At 26.9% G+C, this 21,692-nt stretch overlaps 1 long non-coding RNA gene across 1 annotated transcript in view; it reads right to left on the bottom strand.

Annotated features, from left to right (window-relative positions):
- Positions 1-7,765: 7,765 nt before the first annotated feature.
- The window catches only part of LOC122497994, a 33,566-nt gene continuing 19,639 nt past the window's right edge, over positions 7,766-21,692 (bottom strand). The window contains exons 2-3 of the long non-coding RNA XR_006301186.1: positions 16,502-16,657; positions 7,766-7,798 (exon numbers count right to left, since the gene is read on the bottom strand). This is a non-coding gene — a long non-coding RNA (uncharacterized LOC122497994). The remainder of the gene's footprint in view (positions 7,799-16,501; positions 16,658-21,692) is intronic.

The raw sequence follows: 21,692 nt of genomic DNA, 5'->3' as shown, positions 1-21,692 counted from the left end.
GACATCTGAGGATAGGTGAGGATTCCTCTATTTTTGGATGAAAGGCATGCCAATCTCGTTTATTTTTAAACATACTATAAAGTCAGATAATTATATATAATGTTGTTTTTAAATTTCTCTTTATTTAAATGAAAACATATTTTATTTTATTTCTTGTTATTTTCTTCCTCTTTTTATTTTTCTTATTTATTTCTTCTTTATTATTTAGTTTAGTGTAATTGTTCTTTGTTTCTTTCTTTTATTTACTATTTTTCCGCCCTTGCTGCTTTTAATCACTTGTGGTTCTGCTTTTTATTTGATTTAAAATATTTGAAAATAGGATTTGAAATATGTATTGTGGTAGTTAATAAAGTAAAATTCCTTCTATGTGGCTGGTGCAAAAATTAAATAATTCGACACGAGTTCTATTACATTTGTCATCGTTATAGAATATTGAATTAGAAACTTCTAAATCTTATATTTATTACGTGAATACGGATTGACACACCCTGATTTCAAATTCTTTTTAAATTGACACATCTTGTTCTCGTTCCAATTTTCTTTCTCTTATCATCTTCTTAATATCATTTCACGATTAATCATTTTACGCATATGTTTTTTGTAAGTACTTTGAATTTTAAAAATTGATGTTTAAATATATTTACTATTAATAATAAAGATTTCTTACTCCTCTTCTTTTTTTAAATAATTTTGAATTAATATTCTAATGAGTAAAAATTATTAAAATTAAGTTACTTGAGTAACTTTAAAATGTTTTAATTTTTAACCTATTTGCGGTCCATAAGACAGTCTTCAATTTTTCCCCCTTTTTTTAAACTGTATTTTCATTATGTAATTTATACGAAAGCTATACCAAATGAAGAGGAAAAAATGTATCAGAACTCATATGAATTATTGTTACACAACGAAAATTTTTATCGTTTATTTCTCCTTGAGTATTACACTAATGTATAAAAGTAGTACTGAAATTTCTTTTGTGCCAACTGAAAATGCGTTGGGCAACTTTTTTTTTTCATGTCCTGTCGAATTTCATTTTATAAAGAAGGCCTCCACCTTTCTCCAATTACATTTTAGAGCGAAAGCAAAATCTATATAAAATTTTAACGAAAATCTTTTTTGCAAAATATTCTATCAAATAAATTTTTTTTTTGCAAAATTGCATTAAATTAATAGTATATTACATTATAAGGTCAGAAAGTCAGAATTATAAGGTCAGAAAGAGGTAAAGTAACATTCCCTCCCTCTCGTCGGAAAAGACATACTTTCCACCCTCTACACAGGTAAGAAATGATGTACTTTCGGTGCGTGTGTTAGAAAAAATTAATTTTATATTTCGGAAATTCTAAACGTTCTAATAAACAAAATGTCGTTATTTCTTTAAATTATTAAAATTTTATTATAATATTGTGGCACGTATAAAAAAATAAATTATAAAATATAAAATTTTCTTGTTAATTTTTTTTCTCATTTTATATATTAAAATAAACAAAAATTCGTTAAATTTTCTGGAACTCACAATTTTCTTATTTACCGACAGTGATATTTTTACCGACAAAGAATTGTTTTACTCCCGCTGTAATAGAGGGCGTGTGTGTATATCAACCAAAGCGTAAATGTTTGACTTTCTGCTGCGAAGTTTAAGAGGGAAGTACGTACTTTCGACCGAGGTATAAAGAAATAGTATATTAAGCAACAAGGGTATAAAGGCAGCCAATTGGTTTACGATGATCTTTGTGACACTCGTTCCGGTCTCGGGGCTGCCTTTATTCCCGTGTTACTTACGATATTTTTTATTCCTAATGCACAAAAGTGGCGATTTCAGATAGCAGACGACAGGGAGTAAAAGTCATTCACTTGTTCGACTTATATGAAAATGGCGGCCGTTTTCTCCCATGGGTAAAAATAACGCATGGGATCAGCAGTTATGTTTGCCTCTTGGGAGAAAATGGACGCCATTTTCATATGGTCGAACAAATGAGTGACTTTACTCCCTGTAGTCAGCTATCTAAAAGCGCGATTTTTGTGCATGTGGGATAAAAAAATATTTTTGCTAAATCGTGTATAAGAAAAATAGATTTTGTTTTTAAATTGTATAAATTTTTAGGAATATTTTGAATATTTTTTTTATTGTTTATTTTTCAATTTTTGAATAATTGAAACTAGTAGGACAAAAAAAAGAATTTAGAATATTTTTTACATTCTCATCACATGAGAAGGTATTAGTTATTTTGTGCAAATTTTGACTTTTGCTAATTTTATGAAATTTTTACGTTTTAGGGTTCTCTAAACCCGAAAAACATGGTCCGGCGAGTGCGTCTGTCTGTCTGTCTGTCCGTCTGTAGACGGTAATATGTTGTTCCCACGATAACTCTTGAAAAACTTATCGGATCGTTTTTAAATTTAACACACTTAAAGTTAGTGCAAAAATGAAGGCTACAGGGCTCGAACCAGTGAAAGTATTTAACCTTTAAAGTGCTAAGTGTTGAAAAATCACGCTCAGTGCTAACCCCGGTCTGTCAGACCGCTATTCCCTTTTGACAGTTTTTTAGTCATTTATAATTTTTAAAAGACAACTATTATAAATATTTTTTACTTTTTAACAAAAAAAGTCATTTCTGTATTATGCATTTATTTATTTTATTTATTTTATTTATTTTATTTATTTTATTTATTTTATTTATTTTATTTATTTTATTTATTTTATTTATTTTATTTATTTTATTTATTTTATTTATTTTATTTATTTTATTTATTTTATTTATTTTATTTATTTTATTTATTTTATTTATTTTATTTATTTTATTTATTTTATTTATTTTATTTATTTTATTTATTTTATTTATTTTATTTATTTTATTTATTTTATTTATTTTATTTATTTTATTTATTTTATTTATTTTATTTATTTTATTTATTTTATTTATTTTATTTATTTTATTTATTTTATTTATTTTATTTATTTTATTTATTTTATTTATTTTATTTATTTTATTTATTTTATTTATTTTATTATTTTATTTATTTTATTTATTTTATTTATTTATTTATTTTATTTATTTTATTTATTTTATTTATTTTATTTATTTATTTATTTTATTTATTTTATTTATTTTATTTATTTTATTTATTTTATTTATTTTATTTATTTTATTTATTTTATTTATTTTATAAATGCAGTCTATGAGAACTGTCAGTAGAACTAGCTGCGCGTCAAGTTGCGCAGACGTCACTCATGGGAATATTCTGGAATATACTTTCACTTAAAGCTAACCCCGGTCTCACAGACCGCTATACTTCAAATATTTATTTATATTACAAAATTTAACGAATAAAAATTTTTGAAAAAGTTGTCTCCTAACAGATTTTCATAAAATATGAAGCTACTAAAAAGTTCAAGTTCTTATTATACTTTGAAAAAAAGTTACAAGCAAAGAAAATTTTAATAGCGGTCTGTCAGACCGGCATAGCACTTTAAAGGTTATAATATTATTTATTAATAAATTAATAATATTAATAGTATTAATATATTCATTTCAATTCTTTCAAGGACCTAAATTTTTATCAAATAATGTTGACCAACATTAATATCAACGAAATAACAGGGTGTCCATCAGGAATTAAGAAAAAAATCCTTGGACATTTTTCGAAACCGCTAAACAAATTAATGAAATAAAAAAACACAATACCTAATTAAAAAAACAAAAAAATAATAAATAAGTAAAAAAATATCTTGAAACACAAAAAATATAATAAAAAATAAATAATTAAAAAAATTCCAAAAAAATAAATCAATAAAATTGAAAAAAAAACATTTCAATGGGTTTGATGAAATGACTGAATGAAATAAAAAAATACAATAAATTAAGGCAAAAAATAATAAATAAGCAAAAAAATACAATGAAATACAAGAAAAGTAAACAATTAAACATACATATTCCAGAAAAAAGAAATCAATAAAATTGAGAAAATAAAAAGATTTCAATGACTTTGATGAAACGAATGAATAAAATAAAAAAATACAATAAATTACATACAACAAAAAAATAATAAATACTTAAATAAAATGAAAATAATAAAAAAAAGCCCACCCATGATGAATGAAACAAAACCAAATAGTTCAAACAATTCATAAATCACAAAATAAATTAATTTAAAACAACATAGTGACATAAAGATAAAAATTGCAAGAAGAAACATACTTTCCGTATAGTTACTCCAGTGTCACTCCAGTGACACTGATATCATTATCACTTTGGTAATCACTTTAGTGATTGTGACACACACAGTTTGTGTGCTCCAAAAAACCCGATTTTCCTACCTATACCTATATATTTAAGAGGAAAAAAAATTACCTCACTCATGCAAAAAAAGCTAAGTCTACCTTCCCGATTTTTTTATTTTTATGCAACGAGCTATTTAAGTGCAAACCTATACTTTTAATTACATACATAGCAATTTCGCGACCACTCCGTTATGTTTCAGACATGCCGCCCAGGTGCAAAAAAGCCTACTCCTAGGGATAAGAAGAAACCGAATGCAATTTTTGGGCATTTGGAACCTCCTACGTGAGCATTTAGGCCCCTACGTCCCGGGACGCATCCGACACCCGAGCTCAAGATTGAGGGCAATGCCCTTCAATTCCACACTTCCACACTCACAAAACATTATATACAATAATAAATAATTCAATTTATCTCCAAATATAATCATCAAAAAATTTAATTTTAATCCATTTAAATGTAAAACTTAAATAAAATTATTTACATTATATTTAATAATTATTGAATAAAATAAAAATAATAAAATTATGTAAAACTTTAATTAAATTATATTAAACAAAATAAATTATATTTAACGAAATTAAACAAAAAAATAGAAATAAATTATATTGTTAAGAAATTGTAAATCCACAAAAAAAATGAAAAAACTATAGTTATAGGGGAGTATAGTCGAGGTCGGCCCACCTTTTGACTCTTGTTTATAACTTTTTTTTAAAAATGTATTTGGTGAATTGAAGTATATTGTTGGAAAGTCCTGTTTAATAGGAACATTTTTTCTGTACAAAGTAAATTGATTGGCTTAAAATGAAAAAGTTATAAAGATTTCAAAAAAAAAAATTTGCAGTCCAGGTTGGCCCTTACAGTCAAGGTTGGTCCAGGTTTGAAATTCAAAGGGCATTGCCGTTAAAAAATAAAATAACATGTTTAGAGTTACGGAAAATTGATCCTTTATTGTTTACAGCTTGTAACTTAATGAAATAATAAAATAATAAAAATAAACAATATAAAAAATAAAAATAAATAAAATAAAAATTTTGCACTGAAATATTAATAAAATTAAATAAAAATATTAATAAGATTAACAATTATATCATGAGTTATTCAGAATCGCAGTTTTTGCAAATGAAGTAGCTCGTCCTCATCTTTGCGCATTTTAATTACAAAGTGGCCAACCTTGACAGAAAGTAACATTACCGAATTGTTCTAATCATAAAGAAATACGTTTCGGGATTCGATTTTTAACTTAGTTTTTCTTTCAACCATGCACAAAATTTATGCATGCTTGCCTTGACGATTCAATTTTTTTTATCTTTTATTAATGGTTTTTCATATGATGCACAAAACTTTTTTTGAGCTTTTTTTGTACCGACGTCACAGAAAACACAAATTTTCGATTCTCCGAAAATGTAATTGAACAAAAAGTTAGGTTTTACTAAGACAAGCTTCGACAAGCATGCGCGTAGGTGGCGCTAGTTAACTTGACAAAAAAACGCGAATGGCCTACCTAGACAGCGGTCCAACCTCGACTATACTCCCCTAATATTATTATTTTTAAAATGAAACAACATTACTTTAAATCAAGAGACAAATTGAAAGAAAAAATATAGAACAAATAATAAATATATATATATGTAAACATTGACAAAAATATTAGTTTTCGTTGGAATAAAAAATATAGCATACTTTCTAAATTTGAATTAGTAAAATTATTAATTTGAATAAGGGGCTAATTTTTTGCTTTTGAATAAGTAAATTTTACAAATAAATGAGAAGAATTTACTATTTATCAGTATAATCAGTCGCTAATTTCAATTAGTAAACATTTTTACTAATTCAAATTTAGAGATTAGCACAACTTGTTCTTTCCCGCTTATATTGAAATAATTAAATAAATAAATATGTACTAGAAAACAATATTTGTGTCAATGCTGTCACTATGCTGTTAGAATTCCTTTCCTGTTGTAAAAAAAATTTTCACATTCTTCAAAAATATGGATCTCTAAATATGAAGAATCAATTAAAATTTAAAAAAAAACGAAATTAGACTAATAATCAATAGTTTTAATATTAATATACATAACACATTTCTAATTTATAATTAAAATCCATATTTTCAAAAATGTTGGAAAAATTTTAATCTATTTACTGCAAGAAATTTACTTTAAAAATTAAATTTAATAAATTTAATCATTATTGAAATAAATTTTAAATAAACGGAAATTAAAATTGAAGTCCAAATTTCCGAAAATATTGGAAAAGTTCATATTTTAAATTAAAATTTATAATTTACTTTAAAAATCGAATTTATAAATTTAATTACAATTGCTAAAAAAAAGTTAATATGATAGGAGTTAATTCAAAAACTGCCCTTTAACAGGGAAGGAAAAATAGAAATGATCAATTGACTCATAATTCGTTACTACAATACTTAATTCCCACGTTGTGTGGCTATGATGTCCAACCACATCATCTTTTCTTCTGGGTCACCCCTAAAGATCCCTGACTCTTAATCGCACTTCTGCGTCAGATCAGGGGCCACACGGAACCGTTAAAAAAATTACTATTACAAAAATACAACGGCAGTGTGCAGGGACCACTTTTCTTCTCCACATCCTTCAGATTGTCGAATTGTCCCATACTGAAAAATTTAGACACTTAGAGAAAAGAATCAACAAAATCAAATAATTAAAATTCAAGTCTAAATTTTACTTACTTTCGAGTTTAATTTTTTCAAGTAAAAAAAATTAGCGAAAAAATACTTTTCGCTAATTTTGCTACCAGTCGAGGGTTTGTATTTGAATCGTGATACCCTTCACGATGACAGCATAATTTTCTTCTCTATCGAATCTTTTTTTTCATATAGAACGATTATCTGAAATTTAAAGAGATAATGCAAATAAAATTATTATATTATAAAGAAATAAAACAGTTAATAGTTATAAATATAAAAATATAGACAATTAATAAATTATTTATATTTTTATATAATTAACTATAATATTATAGCTTATAATTAATCTGTGGATTAAATCCATGACTCTTCTAAGGGGCCGTCCATAAATTACGTAAGACATTTTTTTGGAAAATTTAACCCCCCCTCCTTGTAAGATTTTTTACGTACATTAGCGTCATTTTTTCTATTGCCGTAAGATCTAGCAGACCCCCCCTCCCCCCTAAATGTCTTACGTAATTTATGGACGATCCCATTATTCTGTAGAAATCTTTTCTCTCTTCTGAACCATTTGCCTAAAAAATTTCCAAATTTATTATATTTATTATATATATATATTTTTATTAGTTCTAAATTCTTATTCAATTATTACTTCTAAATGTGTAATAAATAAACTTTTCTTTAATATTCAAATAGTAAAAAAATAAGAGAAATATATTTAATATTCATAAAGTATAGAAATTTAATAAAAAAATTAATCAACTTATATTAAACTGCGCTAAGCTGTAGCCAAACTCCAGGAGCTGCTCCTCAACAAACACCCATTCTTCATAAGAAACGCTCGTCTCTGTAATTTGAAAAAAAAAATTATATAAACATTCGAAACATAAAATACAAAAATTATAATAGATCGTAAATAACAGGAATTGAAAACCTTAAATTCTATACTTGTGTAATAATATTTTACAATAATAAAATAATTAAAACAATCTTTTTGCGAAAATTAAATTCACTAAAGACTGAAATTACAAATAATGATCGAAACTACCAACTATTGCAACCATTGATTAAAACTATCACTCATTACAGTAGTCGTAAAAATTATTACAACCATAAATTTATAAAATTCTTTTCTTCTCACAGTTACGAGTGTCTAATAAAGCAATCATTAAATAGTTCTCTACATTACGAAATTCAAGCTTTTTTTTGAAAAAAGAAAACATTGTATAAGCAACTCGATGGTCATTGATGACCTATCCAACATTTCTTCATGTTCTATTTTTTATATTCTGAATTGTGAAACTCAAATAATAAATTTATTAGATCCTATAAATAGCCCATTCGATAAATTCATTTACATAAAATAATTTTGAAAAAAATAAATATATCAGATTCTCTTTTCTCTTTTTTTGATAATAAAATACATCGTAAAAAAATGTAGACTCTTAAGATTCACGAGATATTCTATTCAATATCGATCCATAAATTTTTTAAGAGGATTCCAATTTCAGCTTCTGCGATATTCTATTAACATGTTTTAAATACACACTTAAATCTCTGCGCGAGTATCATCAAACTTGTCTCATTTAACTAAAGCAATTATTCTGATTTCACTCATTTAATTTACGGTTATGAGTTTCACTTTCATATGTATTTTACCCAGTTACACTATTCCGGAATTGGGATTATTATTCTTCTATATACAAACTCCCGTAAATAATATGTGAAGAAATGACTGTTTGACAACATTCTAACGTTAATTTTCCTATTAATGTCGTGCGGTGAAAGATGGAAAGAAATAATAATTAAATAGAAACAATTTTATTGAACTTATAAATAATATATGCAAAAGTTTAATAATTAGATTTAATTCAATTTTTATTCTCATTTATCATTAATTCTCTATAACCCAGTGGGAAATTTGCAACCGGCGCGGATCCTCGCCTGTACCGACGCCGGAGTAGTGGTACTGGCTGGGAACCGCCTGCCTACCGCCCGAGAACTGGTATTCTACCAAAAGATGACTTGGCCAGGAGCTGGCTGGCCATCCGTCTCGGAACTGGCATTCTACCGCCCGGTAACCGGCCGCGAAGAGCCGTTCCGTGTATAATTCAACCGGCTGGGACCCGGCACTGTACCGACTGCGGATCTTTCATTTCCTAGCCAGATGTACGCTGGCAATGCTGGCATTCTACCGACTGACAACCGGCTCGGATCAAAATAATAATTTCAACAAATATCAATAAAAAAATAATAATTAATTGCAAAAGATAAATACGGATGACAATTCATTGACAGTTCACTTTACACATTTTTTTATTTCTTTATACACTTAAACGCAATTTTTTATTACATACACATTTGAAAAATCCTAACGCTTGGGGGTACGAACCTACGCCTAACCGAATATTTACGCACCGAAATCTCGCACGCTAACCACTATGCTACGCTCGCATGGAACTCTCAAACCTTAAATGCTTTCAAGTCTCACTAGCTGAAATAAAAATTGTAAAATTACGTTTATACGAACTGATGTAATACCGTTATATTTTCAATACTTTACTGAATGTGTATTTATGAATATTTCAATATTTCGTTTAAAAAAAATGTTATATTTTTATTATTATGTTTTTTAATATTTTATTACATAATATATCGAATAATATGAACATAACTTCACTGCAAAACAATTTATAACATATAAGTAATAGTATTAAATTGAATAAAATTTTAATGCACAACACATTTTTTTAATTATTTAATTTGCAGAAAAGTGTCAATAAATAATTACTTAATATATTGTTTAAATTAAAAAGAGATTATTAATTAATTAATAATAAATTAATTAATAATCTGTTTTTTATATATTTATTTAATGTGTTATTTATTGTAGGTATTATTATATATTGAACACATTTTCTTTCAAATTAATATATTATTTATTAAAAATTATTTATTTAATTGCACATTAATAAAGTTGGATTTTTATATATATAATGAAAAAATTGAGTTTCTTATATTCTTCCTTTGCATGAATACTATTAATTTATTTATTGGTTAACTAATAATAATATTATAATAAATGCAATTAGTTATTGTAATAATTAATTATAATAATAAAATAAATTTATGATTATACTGATAATGTAAACTATAACAATAAATGACGAGATCCGCAGTCGGATCCGCCCCAGCACCGAGCCAGTACAGACTCAACATATCCGTCATTCTTCCGACGCGCGTAGAAGAATGAAATCTGCAGGCGGAACAAATCCAGTACCGCGCCAGTACTGACGAAAGTAGAAAGGCGGATCCAAAAGTCGGAGCCTAATCTGTTCCGCGCCGGTTGCATTTTGGGATCCGAATCGGTACAAAACATCGGTACTGGCGGTCCGCACGGGCGCGGATCCCAGGCGGTTGTAAACTCCGACATTCGTCCGACTTTTCCTCCTGGGATACTACTTTTCTTGCCTTGGATCCTTTTGCGATTTTTTAATGGCTTCTGTTATTAAAATAAATATAATTACCAAGTGAAAAAACATGCCTCTACTCAACTCAAGTTTCAAATGTAATTTTTATACATGTAACTTTCTCATGAAATCCCTCAAATATTTTTTAAGCTCATATAAATGTAATGAAATTCAAACTCAAAAGATTTAAATTATAATTTCTGCAAATATTTTAATTTTCATTCTTATGTTTCTAATAATGGTTGGGGTACAGTTTTTCTAAATCGTATTTTTTAAAATTTTTTTTTCTAATAAAGGTGAATTTCTAAAAAACTTTTTTCTAATAAAGGTGATTTTGAAATTTTCTGTCTTCTAATAAAGCTAATTTTCTAAAAATTTATTTTTCTAATAAAGGTAATTTTCAAAATTTTTCTTTTTTCTAGCAATATTTTATTTTTGTAATCACGATAATAAGTACATATGATTAAAAAATAAAATTTACGAAAATTTGTTAATTCTTTAAAAAAATACTTGATATTATTCGTTAAAAAATTATAATAAAAAATAGAAATTATGCAAATTACTTAACAAAATTTTTAAATAATCTACACTGAGAGAAGTCCGGGAACTAATACGTCCCGTGCGAGGCTTGAGTGATAATTTTGAATGTTCTTATGTGAACCCTCGATCGGGACGTCTCAACCCCCGATAAAAAACGTGGAACGTCCCGAAAGCGGGATTACTTACAACTTTTAGTTTCGGTCACGAGTTGTTCTCTCACATGCGGGAACAATGTTTGACAGACTCGGGGCGTCTGAGCCCTAGATTCGAAACATCTCAAACGCAACAAGAACACTAGCTTATAGCGACGTCTAGCGGTAACTATTACGCCCTGGACTTCTCTCAGTGTACTTAAAAATCGTAATTAACAAATTATAGGGACTTTTTCCCTAAAGATATTTAAAATTTTCTAAAAAAGTTTTTTATAAATATATTAACTTTGGAAATTTAAATGTAAAAATGATGCAAATTATTTTTTTCAAAGAAGAATAGAATTTTGTTAACAAATTCTGCCGTGTGATATAAAAACTTAGTTAACTGACATTTTGGTGAAGTTAAGGAAAGGACTTTGCGTAGTCCAAAAAACAAACGAGGCTACGAGCTCGAATGTAAGATTTGAAGGAATAACTTAGTTAAAGGCATTTGTGTGTTTTTTGTATCAAATAAGTAGTCGAGTCTGAGCGTTGGATTTGAAATAAAAACTTTGCATCTATGCAACGCTTGCAATTACCTATAAGTTATTCCGTCAAAAAGTCAGTCGAGACAGAGCCGAACGACTACTTAACTGCATTCGGCTAAACTCGGTTTATCCTCGGGACGCAAGCAGCAAGCAGCCGTCCCCTTACCACATGACGTCATTGTCAGTTAGGTAAGTTTTTCCATCAAATCGGAGGACCGAGCTCGCGTACATTTTTGTTGAGCAACTACGCAAAGGACTTTACCTAACTTTTTACTTCATATTTGCATTCGGAAAAACACGCAAGTGCATTTTTTCATATAATTTGTTTAAATAATTAATTTTTTATTTCATAATTAAATAGAGCACCATCATTATACCCAGTATGTGAAGTTGAATTGAACAATTTTTTAATTTTTATTAGGGTTCTGAAAGCAAACAGTTTTTCCTTATTTGCTCGTTTCGATATAAATGTCAGTTAACTAAGTTTTTATTTCAAACGGCAGAATTGTGATAAGAAATAGTAATTTTATAAAAATTTTTCTTCATTTTCAAAAAGAAACTTATAATTTTGTAAACAGAATTGTAATTGAGAAACAGAAAATTTAATCTTTATTTTTAAACAATTTTCTAATTTTTATAAAAATTATGGAATTTTAGAAATTTTAGGAAAATAAACATTAGAAATTATAACTTTTTATAAAAACTTTTTTCAGAAAACAGATTTAATTAGAAATCGCCTTTTTAGACAAAAAGGTGTAGAAAATACTTTTTTTAAAAATAGTGTTCGCCTACCCTAATAATTGTTAGTATTCATCCGAAAAATATATTGAATACATTGAAATGTTGATAATTGAAGGAAAGAAATGTTTAATAGAATTTATAAGTATTATTTTTTCTGAAATAAATAAAGTACCCGATTCTGCGTAACCAGAATGGCAAGAGTATTAAAAAATGTAAAAAATGCGGAATTTTTTTTGAAGTTTATTGAATTATCATTTTATAGGAGACTGAATTTACCAAAAGAAATAAAAATTCTAAAGATTTAATTGAAAAACACTATTTTAATCTAAAAAACATACTAAATATTTAAACTTCAAAATTTAAGTGTCTTTAATCAATTTATTTTTGTCAAACAAAAGTGGCAAATAAAATTCAGTTCACTAATTGAATAATATTGTAAAAAAAATTGTTCGATGTTAGAATTTAAACTTTTGATCAATACCAAGTTTGAGAATTTCATTAAATTTATAAGAATTAACAAAATAATAGAGAATAAAATTCTTGAAAAAATTACATGTATTTACCATTTTTAACATCAGTTGAATAGAGGCATGTCTTGATCATTTTTCTTTTATTTGTAAAAAAATTTCTTTGCATCAAGTGGTTATCACGGTTATCACACATATGGGAATACTCATAACCAAAATTTCTATCAAAAAACATTAATTACTATAGAAAAACAAAAGACGACACTTTCTGTTCACGGAATAGCAAATTATTATTATGTATACGATTATTTTAAAAACTTGAAAGAAATTATTCATAAAATGTAATTATTTTAAAAATTTTTAATTAAAATTATTAAAGAATAAACTTTATTATTTAAAAAAAAAATTCAAAGAAATTCTCCAAAAAGAATTTAATTAGAATTTTCAAAAATTTTAACAAAATTCTTCGTGAGAATTCAATTATTTTTCTAAATAATAAAATTCTTCGAAAGAATTCTATTAGGGTCAATTGGGGTATAAATGTTAACGGAATATCTATTCTTCACGAAAAACATTAGTTTTTTTTGTTAAAAGGTAAAACGGACGAATTTTTTTGCATGAACTTGTTACTAGAGTTCCCTAGAAAAATTTTATGAGGTACAAAAAAATATTGATGCACCTGAATCGCCTAAAACTGACTGTTTACATTTACCCCGAGATGTTGAAATTTTCCTAAAATTCGGGGTAAATGTAAACACCACTGTAGTTAAGCGAGGTTTAAGAAACAAGTTATTTCAAGTATACTACTATTTTAAGGGATGGAAAAACTGAAAAAAAATTCTTCGTAGATGTATAGTAAATCAACCAGTTGACTGATAATGTATCATATAAAATAAACAATTAACCATTACAAAACTAGTAATGTAAAAACTTGAATAACTTGAACAAATTTTAATAGATTTTCATTCAACTTGGTAAAAAGAAGTTTTTAAGGTCGCTGAATAAGAATTTAAAATCAAATTTTTAAATTTCAAAATGGTGGATCCAATATGGCGGATGAACCTAAAAATAATATTTTTAAACAAGTTGTTCATTTCATGATCATTAAGCTTCCTCAATATAATATATACCAATTGTTTAATTTTTTACTTTAGAATAATTATTTTAAAGTGTTAAGATAAAATGTCAAAAAATACAAAATTTTAATTTTTTGTGAAAATTTAAAATATTTATTAATTCTATAAATTTTAATAAAATATATACTTTATATACTTGAATCGATTCGTTTTTATGTCAGGAATGCAATTTTGAAATGAATTAATAAAAATTTTAATATAGAAAAAAGTTACTTCAAAAAATCCAAAAATTATTTTTTCAAAAATTAAAAAATTGTTGAAAAAAATTTTTTTTTTAAATATTTTTGAAAATCCTTTTGTCTGATTTTTGGTATTCGTGACCGTAATACACCTACAAAATTTTATCAAAATCCGTCAAGACGTGTAAGAGAAAATTTGTCCACAAGAATCGGTGACATACACACACACACACACATACATACACACACACACACACACATACACACATACATCCGGACATGTGTTCCTCTCGACGAATTATATATACTACACTTGAAAATTTGTAAAAATAATTGGTTCTAAAAAATTCGGAAATCGACATCACTATAAGGCTTCCTTTATGAGGAAGCAAAATTGATCAAATTTGCTTGAATCTGGCTACTAGGGGGTTTTTGAGATCGCTAAATACGAATTTGAAGTCAAATTTTAAATTTTTAAAATGGCGGATGAACCTAAAAATATTTTTAAAAATTGATCAAATTTTCAAAAAAAAATTTTTTTTTTATCAAATTTTTTTTTTAAAGAGGACCTAATTTCCTTTTCTATGTAATTTTACATTGCCAAATTAATGAAATTGTGAAATAGAAGCAAATTTATTCAATTATTTTCTTTTAAAATGTAGTTGAAGTTCTGTTTACATTTACCCCGAGTTTTCGAATTCTCAGGGTAAATGTAAACACTTAATTATTTATTAACTAAATTGACGAAAATCAAAAATCAAAGTCAATTTTTGTTAGGGCATTAATAAGGAAGAATTACATATTTTTGTTTGATTTTTAAATTTATTTTTATGCAAATGCGAGACAAAATACTGAAACAGTAAAATTTTGATTTTCAATCTTTTTTGCATTAAAAAATAACTTACACTATGGCATTGCCAATTGTCAAAATAAAATATTGGCAATACTCAGAACATCTTGTAGGTGAGCTGAGGTAAAAATATTGACGTCGTACTTATTTTTTAATTTGTAAATTTAGCTGAAACATGTACTGTTTACATTTACCCCTTGTTTACATTTACCCCAAATGACCCTATCAAATTTTGATAAAATTCTTTGCAACAATTCGATGATTTTCAATACATTAATTTTAAAATTGAAAATATTTAAACAGAAAAATTATTTAAAAAAGTTAAGAAACAAAAAAGCAAACTAATTTAAAACTGCGAACAGATTACCGGAATAAGTACAACGATTATTAATATAGGTATTAAATAATATTAATAATAATATAATAATAATATTAATTAATGTTTATAATCCAAATAATAGAGTGTTATCTTTTATTATGTTGGTAATGATTTGACGGTATATAATTTGGGATTTGGTGGGCAAAAATTGATAAAGAAGGGGGGTGATTTTGTGAAATAGTGGGAAGTAATCAGTCGTAGGGTGCGTGGGTCGTCGTCGTCGTCATCGTAATTTTAAATATTATGTAAAATGTGACTCGAGTTTAATAAACTGTTTTAATGTTTTTAACGAAAGACCTATCCTTATTTTTAATTTTACATTATTATTTGATTATAACAATTGTAATTTGATTTTCAACAATTATAAAAACCAAAGAAAACCTAAATTACCCGAATATGTAAATTTAACTGTAAAGTTCATTTTTCACATTCCATATTAAAACTCTTGCTTTAAAATATTGTATCCAAATTAAATACATATAATTATATATGTAATAATAACAATTAGTAAAAATGTATTACCTAAAATATTTTTACCAACTATAGTTTACGATAAGTGTCCAAAATTAAAATAAAATATAATTTTAATTAACGGTCAAAAACTCTGGTAATTGCAATAAAATTAATGGTAGTTTTAATTTGAAAAAAAATTGTTACTCTCTGCGGTATTTCCGCGAATGTTTCTAATATGAATAATTACGATTGATCTTGAATGACACTACAATCGAGATATATATGATGAGAAGGGCGATTTCTCTAATTAGTGAAACGAATTAGATTTCTTTCGTCTGCCAACTTTCATTATTATGCAACGTCTTATACCATATTCACGGCCTCTTCTCGACATTGAACAGTGGAATTTAACCCCTTTTTTATTATTCATATATATCAGTATGTTAATTTAATACGAAATCCTCGAAATAAAATTTGATTATTGTTCAAAATTACACCTAATTGAAAAATAAATCTACCTTAATTACTGATCTATATTAAATATTTTTTTCTCAAATTTCTTCTTTTTTCTAAGAAGGTAATATTTTTTAATATAAGGCAGACTATTTTCTTCTTAACTTTAATTTTTAAATTGTTATGAAAATATTTTTTCTTACCTGAAATTAACATTTTATAATTTGATGAAAATTTGTTGTTCAGTCTTTTCAGATTTTCTTTTCTATAATTTTCTCAAACTTTTTTCTTTCCACTTTGTGGGAATCGAACCCCAACATCGACTTTCCATGGCCAGTGAAGTGCTCTTTACCACGAAGCTACAACATAAAATATTTTTACACGATTAATGTCCTATTAACAGTGCTTAATAATTGTAATTATCAATTTGACACAAGTTAAAATTTTTCATTATAAAAACAAGAAGGCCAAGTTAAATTCAATATTTGTAAAATAATAATAACCATAATGTATTCAGTTATTTAGATACAAAATAAATAAACACACTCGACATTCTTTTATTTTATACAAAAACGAAAGAAAACGAAAAAAAAGAAAAAAATTTACAAAAAAAGGAAAAAATAACATTCAAAAGTGTCATATATGAATATATGTAAATTTTCAACATTCTCGCATTTTAATAAGCAAATTTGCGTCCAATTCTCTATTTAAAGTTGCTAATTGATTCGACGCGATGTGACAGCGTTCGTGTGGTAACATATCGAAAGAGGAAGAAAACTAAAAACACTCAGGAAAGAATATGACCCGCAGGATGATATTAAATTGCGTAGGAGAAAGTTTTCTGTCAATGCATCTATCAGGGATGCACGAATTTTATATTTCCACATTTATTATAAATAATACGTTGCTTTATATTTTATTTTTAAAAAACTTATTTTTTTGCAAATTTTACAAATCTTTTGCAAATAATATTCAAATTATTGAACTTGAAAGAAAAATTTTTTTTTTTTAATTTAGTTGAAACTAGGTTTTTTATTACATTTTATTGCAAAACTAACTAGGAAATTGCTGCCTATAAGTGATAAGCCATTAGAAAGTTTTGTAATAAAATTAATCACCAAAAGTAAATAAATGTCAAATTTAAAAGCGAAAAATTTTATTTTTCATTTTATTGACGGACTTTAATAATAAATTTATTATTTTATTCTATTTTTTACTTTATTTTATCTTTTATTGACTTTTATCACTTTTATTACCAAAAATGTTATTATTCAACTAATGTAGTTACACTGAAAAAAATTCTTAGTAGATTTGACTACTTTTTAACTACTTTCCTTAGTTCAATAAGTCCCCAAAGATAATTTTGAACTTACATTAATTATCAGATATGTAGTTGAATGAAGTGATAATACAGTTGCATTAACTACTTTTCTTAGTTAAATAGGAACCAATGACAGTTTTGCAGTAGAATTAACTGCTGATATGTAGTTAAAGTTACTAAGATAACTCAGTAATAAAGTAACTACTGAAAATGGTAAAATAAAATTATTTATAATTTATTATAAATATTATCGAGTTGTATTTTTTTATATTTCCCCCTACCCACTTTTGTTTACCTATACCTTATTTATTTAATGTCTATATACCTAACGGAGAAAAATCTCTAAACGTCGGGAGTTGAACGCTCGACCCTAACATTCGTAAACCGATAACCTAACCACCTAACCACGCTCGCCCGCTACGATGAGTTGCTTAATACTTAAAGGCATTCCAGACACAGTTCAACTGATAACTGTAGTTAATTTTACTACTTAAAGTAGTTGCATTTACAACTTTTCACAGTTGATAATCTTCTATAAAAATCTATAACATAAATTACATGGAAAATAATTCAACTCCTAGAAGAAGTAAAAACTACTACAAAATTAGTATATCAAACTACTTTAAGTAGTAGAATCTACTACTTTCTGTAGTCATTTCTATAACATACCTGCAGTTACAAAGTTACCCAGTGAGAAATTTCTCACCGGTCCAATATCGGTCCAATATTGGGAGCCAAGAGACCGATCATCGGTCCAATAAAGGCTCCCAATATTGGACCAATATGGGCTGATGCTTGGGATGTAACGGCATCGCCAATCATCGGTTGTCAATATTGGTCCAATATTGGCCGAATATTGGCAACCAAGAGAAAAAAATTTTTTTAAATAAATTTTTTTTAATTAAATAATAATAATAAAAAATTAATGTTTATAATTTTTGTTTAATATATTTATTTGTTTAATTATTTATTTTTAATAATTCATGTAAATAATAAATAATTTATTATTTATAAATTATAATTATTTAAAAATGCAGCAGCTATTAGAAAATAGCATTCTGCAAAAAAATTCTAAGAATTGAAAAATCAATGATAGGCGAGAGAAATCCGCGTCTTTAAATAGATTCGCAGATGATAGACAAGAGATATCCGAGTCATTAAACGGATTCGCAGATATACTCTGGTCTCGCGACGAATCTCTCGATACTTATATACACTGGAGTCGCCGTGTCAGTTGCGAGAACGGTTACAGCGTCCCTCTTGCGGCAGAGATAAGAATTGTCACGTAAACTGCGGGTATAATAAGGCGGTCGGTAAAGCGATTTAGCAGTTTACGTGACAATTCTTATCTCTGCCGCAAGAGGGACGCTGTAACCGTTCTCGCAACTGACACGGCGACTCCAGTGTATATAAGTATCGAGAGATTCGTCGCGAGACCAGAGTATATCTGCGAATCCGTTTAATGACTCGGATATCTCTTGTCTATCATCTGCGAATCTATTTAAAGACGCGGATTTCTCTCGCCTATCATTGATTTTTCAATGATAGAATTTTTTTGCAGAATGTTATTTTCTAATAGCTGCTGCATTTTTAAATAATTATAATTTATAAATAATAAATTATTTATTATTTACATGAATTATTAAAAATAAATAATTAAACAAATAAATATATTAAACAAAAATTATAAACAATAATTTTTTATTATTATTTAATTAAAAAAAATTTATTTAAAAAAATTTTTTTCTCTTGGTTGCCAATATTCGGCCAATATTGGACCAATATTGACAACCGATGATTGGCGATGCCGTTACATCCCAAGCATCAGCCCATATTGGTCCAATATTGGGAGTCAATCGGCGCCCAGCACGGCAACCAATATTGGACCGATTAAAGTCTATTGGCAATTTCTCACTGGGTAACTGTAAAATTACATTAATTTAATTAATAATTTTTAACTACATAAAACAGTTAAAATAAGTATCAAAAGTAGCCAGACTAACTAAAAAAGTAGTTCGTTTTATTACTTTTTACTCTACTAAGGGGATGTAGTTGAAAATGTCTCATGTATTTTTTTCAGTGTAATTATTATTAGTATTAATTGTTAATATTAAATATTAATGACATATATATATATAATATATTAAATAGTGACCAAGTGATAACTTCGAAAAAATATTAATTATTAACATTAACTATATATTATTAATTATTAACTATAATAATCGTCGTATTCTGTCCAGTCTGTACAGTTTGTCCACACTTGAAGTTAGACTATTGTGCATGCTTTTGTTTTTTTGATATGTTCTGATAGATAATATTATACTTCATTATTTTTTTTACTATTTTTTATTGAATAATATTTTCTTTTTTTTAATATGAAAAACTTAATTACTTGAAAAAATTTTGACTTGTTTCCTGACCCTAAAGAATATTCTGATTCACTCTAAAAATGATTAGATACTCCAAAAAATGTTCTATTACATTTATTTATGAATTTCTTTAATTCTAAAATTATTTGAAAACATCCATTGAATTTATGCAATCAGTTATAGTTTTTCCAAAATTCAATTTATTATTGGGAGGCATAAAAATGAAATTTTGTGCAAAGTTAGCAAGGATTCAAAATTTTTGGTCACAAATTTTTTTTAGTTTTTTTTGTTATTTGCAACAGGAATTTGACGTAACAAAGTGATTGAATCATTCGTAAAGTAAAACTGAAGTAACATTTCAAAAAACTTTAATTAATTTATTTTTTGAAGGCACAAGTACTTATAAAATTGTATGCAAAGTTAGCAAAGCAGTGATAAATTTTGTAAATTGCAATTTAAAACGAAATTCATTTTTCTTACTAAACGAAAAAATAGGCATAACTTTTTTTTTATAATCATAATTTTTGCACAAAATTTTGTTTTTTTTTAAATATTTGAATTATTTTTTGTGATTACATATGTGTAGGTACCCGTTTTTATTGTTAATAGGCATTATTATTAAGGGGGAGTGACACCTTTGAGGCCTCTTTTGAACCTGTTTTTCATGAATTTTTTTAAGACACAGGAATAAATTAAACAAAATTTGGTTTTGAGGGATTTATTTGTTAACTTTTTAAGTTTACAAAAATATATTTATACGTAAAAAAAGTTTAAATTTGTTGCCTATTATAGAGGGCGCCGAAGTTGGCCTCCTTTCTCTGTAGTATCCAACATTTGCCTTGGCAGCCAATAGTGATCCAATATTGGCTGCCAATGCTTGGCAAAGTCGTGATCATCCCAAGACTCTGGCAATAGTGGCCCAATATTGGTTGCTATTATTGCACCATCATTGGTACTGCTGGCTCCCAATATAGGACCATTATTGCGCCAATGGTTAACTTCCCATTGGGTTGAAGCGCTCTTGGACACCTTTTGCAGTTTTTGATTTTTCTCACATAAAATAACTTCGAAATCATCTATTATAATTTCTATTCTACACATTATAAAGTATCGTTTAAGCAAAAAAAAAAATCGATTTTTTTCGGGTCAAAGGTGTCACTCCCCCTTAATTATTTATTGATACTAGAAGATACCAGGAGATACGCGCGTTTTTTTAGCTGTTACCTATAATAATGTCAGAAGATAACATTTTTGTAATTTTTCGAAGAACTTTTTATTGAAATTTTATAAAGATAATCGAATTTCTTTTGAATAATAATCTCCTCTCCTATAATACAGTCAGGTCTCGCTAAGTGTCGTCACTGGGAATTTTTTGAGACCGTCTGTCTCAGTAAGTGTCAGTGGCCTAAGCCACGCCCCTTTAATAAAAGTGGCCATTTCATTGGTTTATGTTGCAAACCGGTTTGGGGAAGTCCATTTTTAGCATTGGAGAGGGTAAAAAAAAGTGGGAAAAGTGACACTTGTTGGGTCTTGAACGATGACACTTTGTGAGTCATGACACTTACTGAAAACGACACTTGGCGAGACCTGACTGTATTAACATATTCGTCGTCGTTTTGTCGTCCGTCGGTCGTGTAACTCCGTACTTCATCGTTCGGTCGTTCGACTTTTATCATTTATTCATCGTATCGTATATATATA

This window comes from Leptopilina heterotoma, unplaced genomic scaffold, assembly GCF_015476425.1.
Source record: "Leptopilina heterotoma isolate Lh14 unplaced genomic scaffold, ASM1547642v1 Lhet_14, whole genome shotgun sequence".
Lineage (NCBI taxonomy): Eukaryota > Metazoa > Arthropoda > Insecta > Hymenoptera > Figitidae > Leptopilina > Leptopilina heterotoma.
The sequence above is the reverse complement of the archived record's forward strand: the minus strand, read 5'-3'. Positions and strand labels throughout refer to the sequence as shown.